Source organism: Sinohyriopsis cumingii, chromosome 5, assembly GCF_028554795.1.
Source record: "Sinohyriopsis cumingii isolate HCF-2022 chromosome 5, ASM2855479v2, whole genome shotgun sequence".
NCBI lineage: Eukaryota > Metazoa > Mollusca > Bivalvia > Unionida > Unionidae > Sinohyriopsis > Sinohyriopsis cumingii.
This window is the reverse complement of record NC_142965.1, coordinates 77,880,380-77,894,485: the sequence shown is the minus strand read 5'-3', so window position 1 is coordinate 77,894,485 and position 14,106 is coordinate 77,880,380. Positions and strand designations below refer to the sequence as shown.

The 14,106-nt window shown below is 34.0% G+C and overlaps 1 protein-coding gene across 1 annotated transcript in view; it reads right to left on the bottom strand.

The window, feature by feature from the left end:
• Positions 1 to 590, bottom strand: part of LOC149799535 (uncharacterized) — a 204,135-nt gene extending 203,545 nt beyond the window's left edge. Inside the window, exon 1 of the mRNA XM_089957090.1 lies at positions 504 to 590. The gene's annotated coding sequence lies outside the window, so the exon portion shown is untranslated. The remainder of the gene's footprint in view (positions 1 to 503) is intronic.
• Positions 591 to 14,106: the final 13,516 nt, after the last annotated feature.

Below are 14,106 nucleotides of genomic sequence, written 5' to 3'. Positions count from 1 at the left end.
TGTGCAGTTGAAACTATTTCGTCATGGGACAGACAGCCTAATATTTCAATACATTCTCGAAAAGTCTCCCGGCAGTTCATTATGATAACATTGGACCTAGTCAACATAAATGTTACTATATATCGCTGTAAAAGTTGTTATTAATAAATTTAGACATTGGACACGAGTGCGAACTAGATCTTGCACATCGCCATGTAAAGTGACTGTTAACTTGTATAATGAAAACCCAAAAGCAACAATTATGACCGTATGGTTCAACGGAGCTGTTTGATATTGCCTTCCCGTTGAATGTCTCTGAATTTATCAGCAGCGGTCCGTTTCTCAAAACGTTAAGAATCAAATAAAAACTTCAATTCTTTAGGATGGTTATGTTGCCGAAGGGAACGATACAAATAATTCTGTTCTAAAAAAAATCTTTCTGATAAATCATCACAAAAATTAAAATTATGCATAATATGAAAGATTACATAAACGTATATAAATATGTTCATTGGAAATATTACCTTGAAGTCCAAATTTGTATGAAAGTATCAATCCTTTTTAGCAGCAAAGAAAACGTGAATCCGTTCGCTGATGCAAACTACCTGTATATGAGTTGAGCATCACTTTCCATTTGTTTATTACACGCAATGAGTCTCAACAAGCGAACACAAGATAATTGGTTGAATCGAAGGTAGTGATATGCTGGCATGTCAGAGTTATGCTAGCACGACCGAACTGCACATATCTCTACCGATGGTTGTTTACAAGCAAGTTTATTGTCAGACTGGCTCTATCTGACAGATATTCATTTTCAGAGTTGTTTCATAAAAAGATAGATATTCAGAAAAGTGCTATTAATGTTTTCTCTTCTTCTATATTTAGGTACTTTAGACACATTATTGGCTATATCATGCCGAGGAAATGAAAGCTGCGTGCATTTCCCAATGACACAGAGGCAGCTTACTCTTTGATTACAAGTCCAAAGCCCAACCAGCTAAACTATAGCGGCTTCAGCAAGGAAAAGCGTGCATTGAGATGAGAGTAAAACATTATCATCCATTGATGAAGATCAATGGTTTAATTACAAACTTCACATTGATATAAATTTCATTCAGTGTTTGGCATTTTCAATGTTTAAATTTCAGCTCAGATAACGTGTCTGAAAATGGGGCAAAGCACATCATAAAGTAAGGCATTGTATTACTACCGGTAACAGCTAAAATAATCACGTGACAAGAACCAAAGCTGAAGTTGCATATTTTACTCATGTTATCATGAGTGACTTCTAATAAGCACAGTAGAGGTTATCCATTGAAATTAAGAGTACCTATATCATATTATTGTAATTACGAATAAGTAAAACTAATTAATTGCCACTAGAATAAACAAGTTGAGGTTACCTGCCCGTTGCTTCAGTGGTGGTCACCGATGATTTAAATATATTTATTCGCAACTTAGAGGTTAGTCCAGTGGGGTTATATCTCGAACTTATGTCAATGGCTGCTATACGAACACGTAGGAATTTAACGAAACAAGGATTTTCCGAGAAGTTAGAAAGGACTGAACTGTTTTTATTTTTTCATTTGTAACTTCTCGATCAATCTAGCAGTCAATCCATCAGTAGAATAACCAAGGTGATCCGAATATATTGGAATTTCTCTTTTTATAATCTAAGAATGAATTTTTCTATAGAGAGTTGTTTCAAAAATTGCTTTAAAATATTTTAAACTGTCCTTGTCTACTGAAATTTCAGAATCCTAAAATAAATTGGTTTTTTTAGTGTCTGTTTATTAAATGTCTTGTAAATTATTTTTCTCTAAATATACAGTCACGCCGGACTGAAAGAAACCAGTAGACAGAAGTTATTCGTTTAAAGTTAAAAATATATACCAAAAAGAGCGGAAAGTGATTCCTTCAGATCTAATGAAAGGATTCAATAATATTTTTTTAAATCAGTGTGCTATTATTGGTTTTATTCTATAAAGACAAGAACTTTATTTGTTACAGGATGTCAGTCATTTGGTAGATTCATACACAAGAATGCTTAACTTGTTTGACCTATGCAAAATAGTACTTAAAACCCCCAAAACTATTCACTGAAACATCCCTTTGATTACAATAGAGAAAACATAATTCCATTCACATATTCGTTACGTATATAATTTACGCGTGACCTTTTTCAGTAATCTGTCATTGTCGCACATACTTGCCAAACACAAACGGTCACAAACGCTGAATATGAAATAGATGCATCTAAGAGATATGCTGTCGTCTGCAAGTAAAGCAGACTACTCAGCTGTGCATACCTACACAGCAACTTGTTTACGAGGGACTAAACGTAAAATTAACTCCTGTTTTTCAATTAGGCAATCGAGTATCGCGTATCGTTTCGAAATGAAGAGTTCGTCAAACATCTACCTTCCTCTTACATACGTCAATTAGGTATCGCGTTTATCAATCATCAACCCACCCATAAGAGACGTGAAAGGCATCAATTCAAATGGATATGACAAACTGTTTTGAACTAAAACAACCCAATACTCAGTTTTTGATTTAACATGCGGAAACAAAATCCAAACACAATTAATGAGTTTCCATCTCACTGTTTGATTGGAAATTGACATTTTTGTATACGATATGTTTAAAAGCCTTTTAAATGTGAGAATATGAAACCCAAATGCAAATTGGTGTAATGTGTTGTATTGCTTGCAGCCATAATACTTCAGTAACCATAATTAAGGCAACAGGTTTAAAAAAGAAATGTATATTTTTGTAAAAATAGACATTGGTATATGTCATGCTAGAACAAATACTTTTATTCACTAATGCAGTGATTCTCAAACTGTATGCTGCGGCACACTAGTGTGCCGCGAGAGATTTGCAGGTGTGCCGTGGGAGTTTTGAAAAATATTTAAAATTGCTAACGTTTTGAAACCTTGAACATATCGAAAAATTAAATGGTAAATCAATGTCGCAAAAGTTAAAAAAGTAACATATATAAAAACGCAAACTCTGTCAGTCTGTCATTCACTGGTTCCTTTTGTAACGCGAGACTTGTGCGAGATCTCGGGAGAACTCGATCGCTCTAATTATAATAAGAGTCTAATAATAATAATAATAATAATAATAATAAACTATCTTTAACGAGGATAACACATTTGGTCATGGCTGACCCATCTGCCATGTGGTCCTCAGTTTTTGTAATAAAATAATAAAAATAGAAGTTCATGCACATAACCATGTATCGTCGCACACTCATTCGTACATATCTGACATGAATAACTATGTGTGACTATACTGGGAAACATACAAATATATATCAATTATGGATATATAAATACATGCAGCCCATTATACAGGTGTACCGTAAAAATTTTTAGGTCTTTTTGGTGCGCCGAAAGACAAAAAATGTTTGAAAAACACTGCACTAATGCAAAGCATGTATTAAATAAAATAAAACAAAACTCAGTTATAAGAGTTTAAAACAACATAGGACAACTACCCCAGAATAGGAAACGCTATTTCTTTTAATGGGAAACGAGAAAATATATTGGAAAATAAAAATATGCGTTATACTTACATATTGCAACAGCTAACCATTTTTCAAGTAATACAATGTTTTGCCTAAATCGCTCTACGTACAACAAAAAGTGTCTACTGACATGATGATTTTCTTCCAAATAATATAATTTTTTTTTTTGCAGTCTTCAACAGCTCTAAAAGATCAAATATTTATAAGTTTTAAGCGATAGTTTAAGAAAAGAAGTGTCGGATTCGATCTTAAGCCGGTTTTAAGTACTTTTGTTTTTGTCAATGTATCGAACGTCAAGCAGATGTTGGCAACAAGACCGAAAATGGAGCTAACTAAAAAGAAACATACCTATTCACAAATTATGTTATCGTGAACCATAACATGTATCGCAATTAACTCCACTTTTGATAATATTACGATCCTTGCAATATTGCGCACCTTGCCAAGTTCCGAGGCTGTGGATACAAATTATTACAATTTATATCAGACAAACTGAAATATACGAATGCCGAGGATACGGCTGATTAGGGTAAACATGTTAGTCTATATTAATGCTCTATATTTTTTTTTATTAGGAAATATACTAATGCGAAACGTGGCATGGGTGGGTGTGGGATATCTTAAATCTATATGATATTTCCTCCCGCCGTTCAATGCATTTTGCCCATATCATCCTCGCGCCGAATAAAAAAAGAGGATAATTTGTGATAGTGATAGATGATATCTGCTCACTGTCAAGCAATCCTCAGAAAGATTCTTCCAAATCCACAAGTTTCATCAAATGATTAGTACAAAACGCAAGATCATTTACAAGAAGAACTACAGGCTACAATAAAAATTATGTTCAGACGGTAGCACAGCGGCATAAACATGACAGAAGTAAACACCGTCAAAAGTAGATTAAACGTTTGCTTCGTTTTTATTTTAAAACCTGTTACACAAGACAAACCTAACTGAATATAACAAATTCTTACTTGTATTCAGGTAATATAATCATGCCATAATGAATGCTAAGCAACATACAAGATTGTTTTAATTGAAAAATCGATAAAGTTTAATATTTATTCTATTTTTTTATGTGTGTTTGTGGTTACCGAGAATTCCACAGCCAGCCCTCTCCCCAACAGCAGCCTCCATCAACTCCAACCAATAAAAACAAAACAAAGCACCAAAATATTGATATTTAATCAACTATTTTTCTTAATGACAAATCCATGTTAGACTGAAATGGGACGTTCGTACCTTGGAATACATTTTGAACGCCCAGCTTATTAAAGAAGTTAAAATCATTGATCAGTTTTATACCTCAGGCATTCACTCATTACCTATGTTCTTGACGTGCAAGATAACTGTCCTCGGCTATCTAACACATTGGAATGTGCGTATTTGGAAATGATTTTCGTCATTCTTTAACCATTTGAAAATTAAATATTGAATGCTGATCTGACATACCAATGTTGCTATTATTATCAATACTATTATTTTTAGAATATATGTAAATTCTAATATATATATATATATATATATATATATATATATATATATATATATATATATATATATATATATATATATATATATATATATATATATATATATATATATATATATATATATATATATATATATATACATGTATACATATGTATACATATGTATCTATACATATGTATCTATACATATGTATCTATACATACATATATATATATATATATATATATATATATATATATATATATATATATATATATATATATATATATATATATATATATATATATATATATATATATATATATATATGTGTGTGTGTGTGTGTGTGTGTAGAGAGAGAGAGAGAGAGAGAGGACAGAGACAGACAGTCAAAGGGACAGAGACTGACATACACACACACACACACACACACACACACATATATATATATATATATATATATATATATATATATATATATATATATATATATATATATATATATATATATAGAGAGAGAGAGAGAGAGAGAGAGAGAGAGAGAGAGAGAGAGAGAGACAAAGGCAGAGAGACAGACAGAGACAGAGAGACGGAGGGGGGGGGGGTGGCCTGTTGAGATCAAAAATATACTGTCGTCTCAGAGGCTGCCCGTCGAAAGAGAACTACATAACATTCAAATAGCCTTATGGAGACCAGAATATGTTATCCGTCTGCGAAAGAAACTTGGTTACAGAGAGACTAGTTTAGGGAAGCCTAAACCAGTATCGCACTAGCGTCTGAGCACTGATGTATTCCACCACCCTACACCGTATCTGAGTTACAACAATATGAAACCCTGCCCCCATAAAAAAAGAAAACAACCTTTAACATAAAATATTGACGCTGACGCCGGCGCAAAGTTATACATGTGTCTGGTCATGGTGAAGCGGGTACGACAATAGATCAATACACAGATATCGAATGACCATCGCACATATTACCTTGAAACAATAATACTGTATTTTCTCAATCTATAATTGTATATAGAACGGCCAAACAAGTGTCACTGTTGGTAGTTACAATTACCCTTATCGGTTAACTAATAGTGACACACCGCATTCCAAACACAATTAAAACCACAGCTGATGGTATATATGCAATACTGAAATACCATACACAGCGATATGTATATGTGGAGCAGACTGGTAGACGGGTAGGCTGCACACTGCATGACAATCATAGAAATTTGAATCCCATTCAGAATTATAATCGGCTGCTATAAATGTGAGATAATTTATCATTCATGTTTACTACAAATATTTTATTACAATATGTATTAGATGAATGTTGAAATTGTTGGTTGAGTTTTAAGACATAAACACTGATCGACATGAGAGCAGGCCCAATTGGGGGTGGGGGGCATATGGTTCTGGCCTCAACCTCAACCGCAAAGGGGCCTCGAAAATCGTTCGTTAAATAAAAAAAAATCTGAAAATAATATGTTTCGTATTGTACTAAGTTGTATTTTAAATCTTTATATAGTAACTTATATGGGCTTGTTTTGGCATTCGAGTCAATTAAAAATTTTAATATAACCAGGATCTAGAAGCCTCAAACACTCGAAGTGGCCCGGGCACCTTTCAGCCTCAAAGGGGGCTTTATGAGAATCCTGACACCAGTTTCAAACGACATACATATTTCAAATTGGTTACAATTAGTTTTAGTTGTTTTATAAATCTGAAATGATTAGCTAGAACTATTAAGGTCTGTTTGCTGAGTGTGTATGAAATAAAGTTTCTTTTCTAAAATATTTTCAAATATGTATGGATGCATGCATATAGGGTTGAACGGCACATCAGCACAATGATGGCCATAAAGGGGTGTGCATGAGATTCGTATAAGTATTGTATGATGGGTATACGTAATGATTTATATAAATATTGTGTGATATGTACTAGCATTGTGTGATGCGTACAAGTAATGTGTGATATGTATACGTTTTGTGTGATATGCATAAGTATTGTGTGATGTGTATAAGTATTGTGTGATATGTACTAGCATTGTGTGATGCGTACAAGTAATGTGTGATATGTATACGTATTGTGTGATATGCATAAGTATTGTGTGATGTGTACAAGTAAAAAGTGATGAGTATACGTATTGTTAAATATATTTAATTTTCATTATTTGCTGGCTTTTCTTAATGATTATATGCAATGGATATCATTATTTTTTCTTGACTTTGTAAAAAATCAAGGTCATGGTGTACCTGACTAGTAACATTTATTTTATAAACAACATAATACATAGCTAATATTTCTATGTGGATGTGAATTAAATATTAAGACCATTATCAATAAAAGTAAGCATATTTACTGCAATCTGAATGTTGGATATTACATTTTCATAAGAAAATTCCTAAACTTGCTAACAGCTTTGAATGTTTGATAAAGGAGACTTACCTACATCCTGGCTCTATTATGACTTATTCCTCCCTTCCCACCTGAAGCATAATCAGTCTATTGTTGTGTTCAGTTTCTAGTTTGAGTGGAATAAGTAATCCAAGTTATTATACTCTTGAATTGCACAGAACTCAAGTAATATTTTTAGACTAGAACATTCATTTGAAATTATAGTGAATTCACACAAGAACATTTTGGATTATATTATTGTGATACATCAAAAGACTGTTAGTACATCAGCATACTCAAGGCCACTGGCACATTTGAAAGTCCGAAACTACAGGCAGATCAACACATTTAATATCGAATTTACTTAGAATACCACTGTAATTTAATTGGAACTTCATACCGTTGGAATTGTAATAGAACGTTTAGGACTATATGTGATTTAATTTACAATACTGTAAGTTCCTTTTAATTTTCAATTTGTATTTTAAGGAAATAAGTCATTTGTTGCATTTTATAACACTTGTTGGTTCTCACGCTTTTCTTTTTAAGCTTAAGACCATAGAGTCGTATAATTGTGTGATGTGTGCAAGTAATAAACGAATCGATGTTCAGAATTCGTTTAGTCCTTGGCCTGTAACAATGATGTAGTGTACATAACAATGCTGTGTATTGTATTAACTTACAACAAATACCTCGGAAGAAAGTGTGTTTACCTGAATAGCATCCATGATGATGAGGATGTTGCGAGCTGAGATTGATGCGACACGTCTAGGTAGGTGTATGTGTATATATATATATATATATATATATATATATATATATATATATATATATATATATATATATATATATATATATATATATATATATATATATATATATATATATATATAGATAGATAGATAGATAGATAGATAGACGATGCATTATTGATGCAGCTTTTCAGAAGCTGAAATCGATTCTTTTTATTGCGCACAGCTTAGCTCTTTATCTTGAAAAATTAGCCAAAACTCTAATCTGCGTTATGTGAGAAGAACATTATCTAAACCTCATCAGTCATGAAACTTGTATGTTATCTCGAAATATCTTTTTGAAAGCAGAAAATAAATTTAGACAACCTCGAATATGATGCCGTAACCATACAAGTGAATTAAGACCATCGCCTTCAATCCAGAACATAAAGTAATGATACAGACGATTAAACAAAAAGAAAAATCATTATCATAATCTGTACAAGAACGTGTAAGTTAAAAAACAAAACAAATTTGAATAAACGCGATATCTGTACCATTCAGAACTACTTCGGCCATATATGTGAGACAAAAAAAATGATTGGTTACATGTCGGCGCAGTAATATACACAAAAGTCATACAGTAAGTTTCTTGGAAATTTCTCCGCAAAAAAAGAAATCCAATTATATCTAGACCACCTCATCTCGATTGAAACATTTCTTTCTGGTCATGAATTAACCTAGGAATTTGTTGTAGGAATAAACATCATTTTGATGTGTTTAATGACTCAACTTCGACGAAGTGCACTGCATATGTTAAGACAGTAAAGGTCGAGGTCATTTCGATTGTGACTTTGTCTCTTTCCGCCGCCATATTATTCCATGTGAACGAAAGTGCTTCAGAATGTAGTTCTCAATGGCGACGAATTCAATCCGCGGTTTATTTCACGACATGACGGAAATAGTGGAACGATGTTCCGATCGCATTCCACATATTTCTACTATTGTATTGTTTGTAGGATTGACAGACAAAAAATAGTTCCATGTATTCGTAACTTCTGCGTCAATCCTTTCTTGGCGAATAGCCGAGGTGGTACGCATGGCAGCTATTGGCATACATTTGAGGTATGATCTATATGATTGACCTCGATTTTGGGAATGGTTGAATAGATACTCTTTAATCAATAATTATACATGAAAGAGCAACAAGAATTCCGTAGTTATGATCTGTGGAAACAACATAAAATTTTTAAAGGATCCACACAAATATCTTATGATTTTCATGGAAAAATGTATTTGTTTTCGCCTTTTTTTTATAAATGCGAAATATTGCAATGCTGATGTCTTCGGTGTCAACACAGTGCTTAAATATTTGAGCAAGCCCGTAACTTAGTACAAAGCGAGGTACTGAGTGCCGCGGAACCCTTCATAATTTTTGAGAGATTGTTGAATGGTGCTCTAACCCAACTTCAAGTACATCCGATGATATACAATGACTTAGCGCAACGATTTTAGAGAGTATAATACAAACTGCATTATGGGATGTTTATAAGGTAATTAAGTCGTATTAGGAAAACCGTACATGTCATAGACGGGTTACCAGTTGCGGTGCATGTGAAGCATCTAAAACAATAATTATTTGGTATAGTTGCAGGACAACACAGCACTAACGGCGTGGAATTATGGGAACCAGTATGGAATTGGGTGAAGATAAAATATAGTATATATGGGTTTGGCTGACCAGGGTTGGCTGATAATGGAAGATAGATTTTAGAAGAAGAAAAAGATTTTAGAAGAAGAAAAAGAATCTTTTGAGAGCTTAGACTAGTTGTAGCTGAAACAAATAGGGACATTGTTTTATTGATGGAATTTCAGTCCTTTAACAGTCATGAGTCTACAACACTCATCACTAAAATTAGCACCTGAGTTTTTGGTGCAGAATTGAAAGCACGTGTTTCAAACCCATGTAGGTCCAGAAAATGCCGTGGCTTATATATTTTTCTCTGCGCAGAAGCTGTCATCCAGGATGCATCTATACTGATAAAATATATGTTTGATCATGAGCACTCAGAAATTTAAAGTTTCAACAATTTTAATATGGTGTTTGCATATGTTTTCTATAGGAACTGAATAAGTACAGTGAGTCCTATATTCAGCTCAATTTCTGCAGAATGCACGTATTACAGTGGAGTCAAATACCGAAACAGACATACCGATTTTCAGACTAGGTGATGTGAAAACGATATTCGCTTATCCGTCATGTGATTTTCAAGAATTTCTTAGTCTGAGCGATAACTAACTGCACACATACCCACAAAATTGTTTGTGCCCACCTCTACTGTAAATACATGTATTTTCTACTGTCTGTCTTAAAGTCCATTTCTAACTTGTTAGTACTAATGCTTAACATGCACTACACTTAGAGAACTTTAATATGGCAGACTCATTGAACTATGCATGTGAAAAGACTTGGCTGAATATTCAATGATTTCTACCATGTTTACCAAGTCTCTGTGTTTAGACGTAAATTTCAGGACGAAAACTCCTTAGCCGGATTGCACCAAAATACACGTATATCCTTATTTGAAATTTCATAAGCTTATGTGCTGATAAAAATTATTGCGCGCGCTCGTGTGTGTGTGTGTGTGTGTGTGTACAGCGTCGGCAACCTGATAGCACAGGCACATTGACAAGTTTTGTTTTGATAGGTGCAAATATTCGGCACATGTTGGCGTCCTTAAGTGAGTGGTTCCCTGCTTAGTATGCTCCCTGCGTTGCACTCCGCTATACTAAGTCAGGCGAACGCCGACGCCATATTGTCACGTGATCAAAGCAAATGGCCTCACATGGAGAGATCTAGTTAATCTGACCGTGACACATTTATTCCTTTAATATTCTCTTTCTTAATGACACAATATGAACTTTAATAATATTTTTGATTTACGAGGGGGTGAGGGTACCGATTGTTTTGCAAATATTGCACACTTCGTACCAGGTCATCTAAAATATTCTCGTTGCAATAAATTCCTTAATTAATTTAACATTGATATTGATATCTCGTTGTACACGACACCTCAGACTTAGCCAAATATTAGGATCGAAGTAGCAATTTTATTCCACGAGTGGGTGAATATGACGATATTTGGTCCAATATTGTACATTCCGACTGCATCACATAATTTGTAAAATATTCCATTTGTAATTAATCCCTTGATACCTTTTACATCAAAACTGATTTAAGGCGACAGATGGCATCTTTCGTTTGCCAAAGATTAAGACTAAAATACTATCTGTTCAATGACGGAGGGCGGTTTGGGGGAAGGGGCCTGGAGTGGGTTGTATGGGCAAAACAATAATGATTAAATAGAACTACACGTACATGCCAAAATTTGGGATCAAATCTTCATGGTGTTAAGTTAAATAAATTAAATATTCACTTGTATAAATGAGAACTTTAATATTAGTATTTGTTTAAATAATTAATTTCATTTAATTAATTTAAAATTAATTTTTATAAACAACAACACAACAGCACATTAAAATTTGTAACATGTTGAGGCAAGTAATGTGCCTTACCTAATGACACACTATGAATATAATTTATGTAAAATAATATATCAGTATAAATGTAAAATTGTCATAGTAGTGGCATAGCAAGAAATTCTAACATTAATCCACCCAAACCAAATTAAATGGTTGTTTAATGCTAATTTTAGCTCCAACCCCCAGTTTTGAGTGTTGGTTGGGCGGCTGCTAAGCCACTTTGTTTAAGGAATCAATTGCAAATGGAATTTTTTGGAGATGGTATTTTGGTCTTAGTGGAATGTGATGAACTCTTATAACAATAAACACAGTCTATATCTTCAAACAAATCGAACAAATCAACATGGAACCTTTATCAACAACTAGCGTCTGTTGAAAGTTTAAGTTTGGGTCTGTATGAAGAAACAATTAAAAAGCTACAACTTGAGGGGCTGACTATTCCATCTTTAATGTCTTGATTATAAAACACAGATCACCGACATCGAATGGGATAAATTTCAATTGTTTGATAGGCATTATAGTACATTTTGTAAGAAAGAAGTGTCCGACTATGAAGATGAGCAGGAAAGTAAATGGGAATCTTTGGACTATGTAACGAGTTGGCAGAAAAGAGATAAGAACACCTTCAGTTGTGCTTGAAGGTATGTCATTGGAATGGTGCTTGGACGTTTGGTGCAGATGCCATAAATGGAATTACTATCCATCTGGAAAGTATCCATTGACCCGAGAAAATAGAACCTTACACAAAAAATGTTCTTAGAGACATACCTGAAAATATCGTAATTGTTCAGTGCACAAATGTGTGTGCACGTAAAGCAGGAATACACATTGGTATCGAATTACATGAATTGCAACATAATATTGAAACATGTGATGATATCTCTCTGATAGTTCGTGCCTCTGAAGAAAAGTCACAGTGTGTATGCGCCTGTCATACTCTTCTTTTCCAAAGGCTGCCTTCTGCTTGGTGAGCGTTTTCTTGCAAGAAGTCATGTGAAATCTGGAAACTCCGACCCCATTACGTGTACCTTTCATCTTGTCTGGATGACCAAGATCTCCCAGAGAAATGCAGAATTTTTTACTCCTTTTGCTTTCAATGTTTTAAAGAGGAAAATCATTGGCTTGCGCACCGCTTTGATGTGAACCATTTTAAAATAACGAGAGAATTATGCTTGCACGTTCCTTTACCATCCCAATGTTTATTAGAACAAACACTACTGAACAAAGACAGCCTCAGGCGTCGATCTTCAGATGATATCTACACCTCAAAACTGTCCTCTGTACATTGCCTTTTTTATTCATCACTCAACATACTTAACAGAAATTACAAAATATTATCACAGATGAGTTGTTCATCAACTACTATAACATCACATATATTTTGTGTTCATCACATCAGCTGCTTATATAAGCCGAAGTATGCGAAATAGAGACAGACGTCTCAAGAAAGCAGCAGTTCAAGAACTTTTGTCACTTTAAAATATATGTGAATCCATATCCACTAATCTATGTAAAAGCAAGTGACATCTCATCTTCCAAAACATTTGGTTTGTCTCAGAATCTACCATCTTGTATTTTTCATGGACAATCTTGTCCAGCTTACCATGAAACCAGACCCACAACCTGTTGAAAAGAGAATAAATCAACCATACACCCTGTCCATCACAATCAAAGGCATTCATAAGGAGTCAAATGATGTATTAACATGGCATCTTCCACTGTGTGAAGAAAAAGAACTTTGTGATGCAAGGAAGTACCACAACTGAAAAAAGAAGATCTAGAATGGATGCTCTTAAAGATGACCTCAGACGAAGAGTGCGCTTTTGAACGTTTTCAGCAGCAAGCCACATGGATCCTAAAATGCATCTGAACAAGGCCTACGTCATTACAGTCCTTCACGGGAATTTTAGACAAAGCGGTTTCGATGAAAAATGCAGAAGCAAGAAAACGTGGATCGAGAGCAAAGCTTTTCATCTTTGTCCATTCATGATGTGGAGAAAATGGATACTGTTAGTAATAATGACATAAACGAAAACTTCCATTAAACATCTCCAGTGACGATATGGAGGGCATTAGTGGAGTCATTGCTTCCATTGCATCAGTTGACCGTAATTGGGATACAATCGAGGATATGAAAAACATCGAGGATGATCCAAATGTATCTTGTGATTTGTTGCCATATATTGATGCCAGTGATATATATGAGGAGGATATACAACTAATTTATGAAGATATAATGAATGAAAGAAGAGAAGGAGAAGAAGAAGGAGAGGAGAAAAAACATGTTTAAATATTAGCATAAAAGCTGATGCTGATAAAGATATTCTCCAAGATGTTCAAGCCCACTTTGAAGAAATACAGATACAATTTATGACAAAGATGCAAATGTTTGCGGTACTAATAGTAGCATGCTAGAATATCAAGATCTAAACAGCACACCATCACCACCATCATG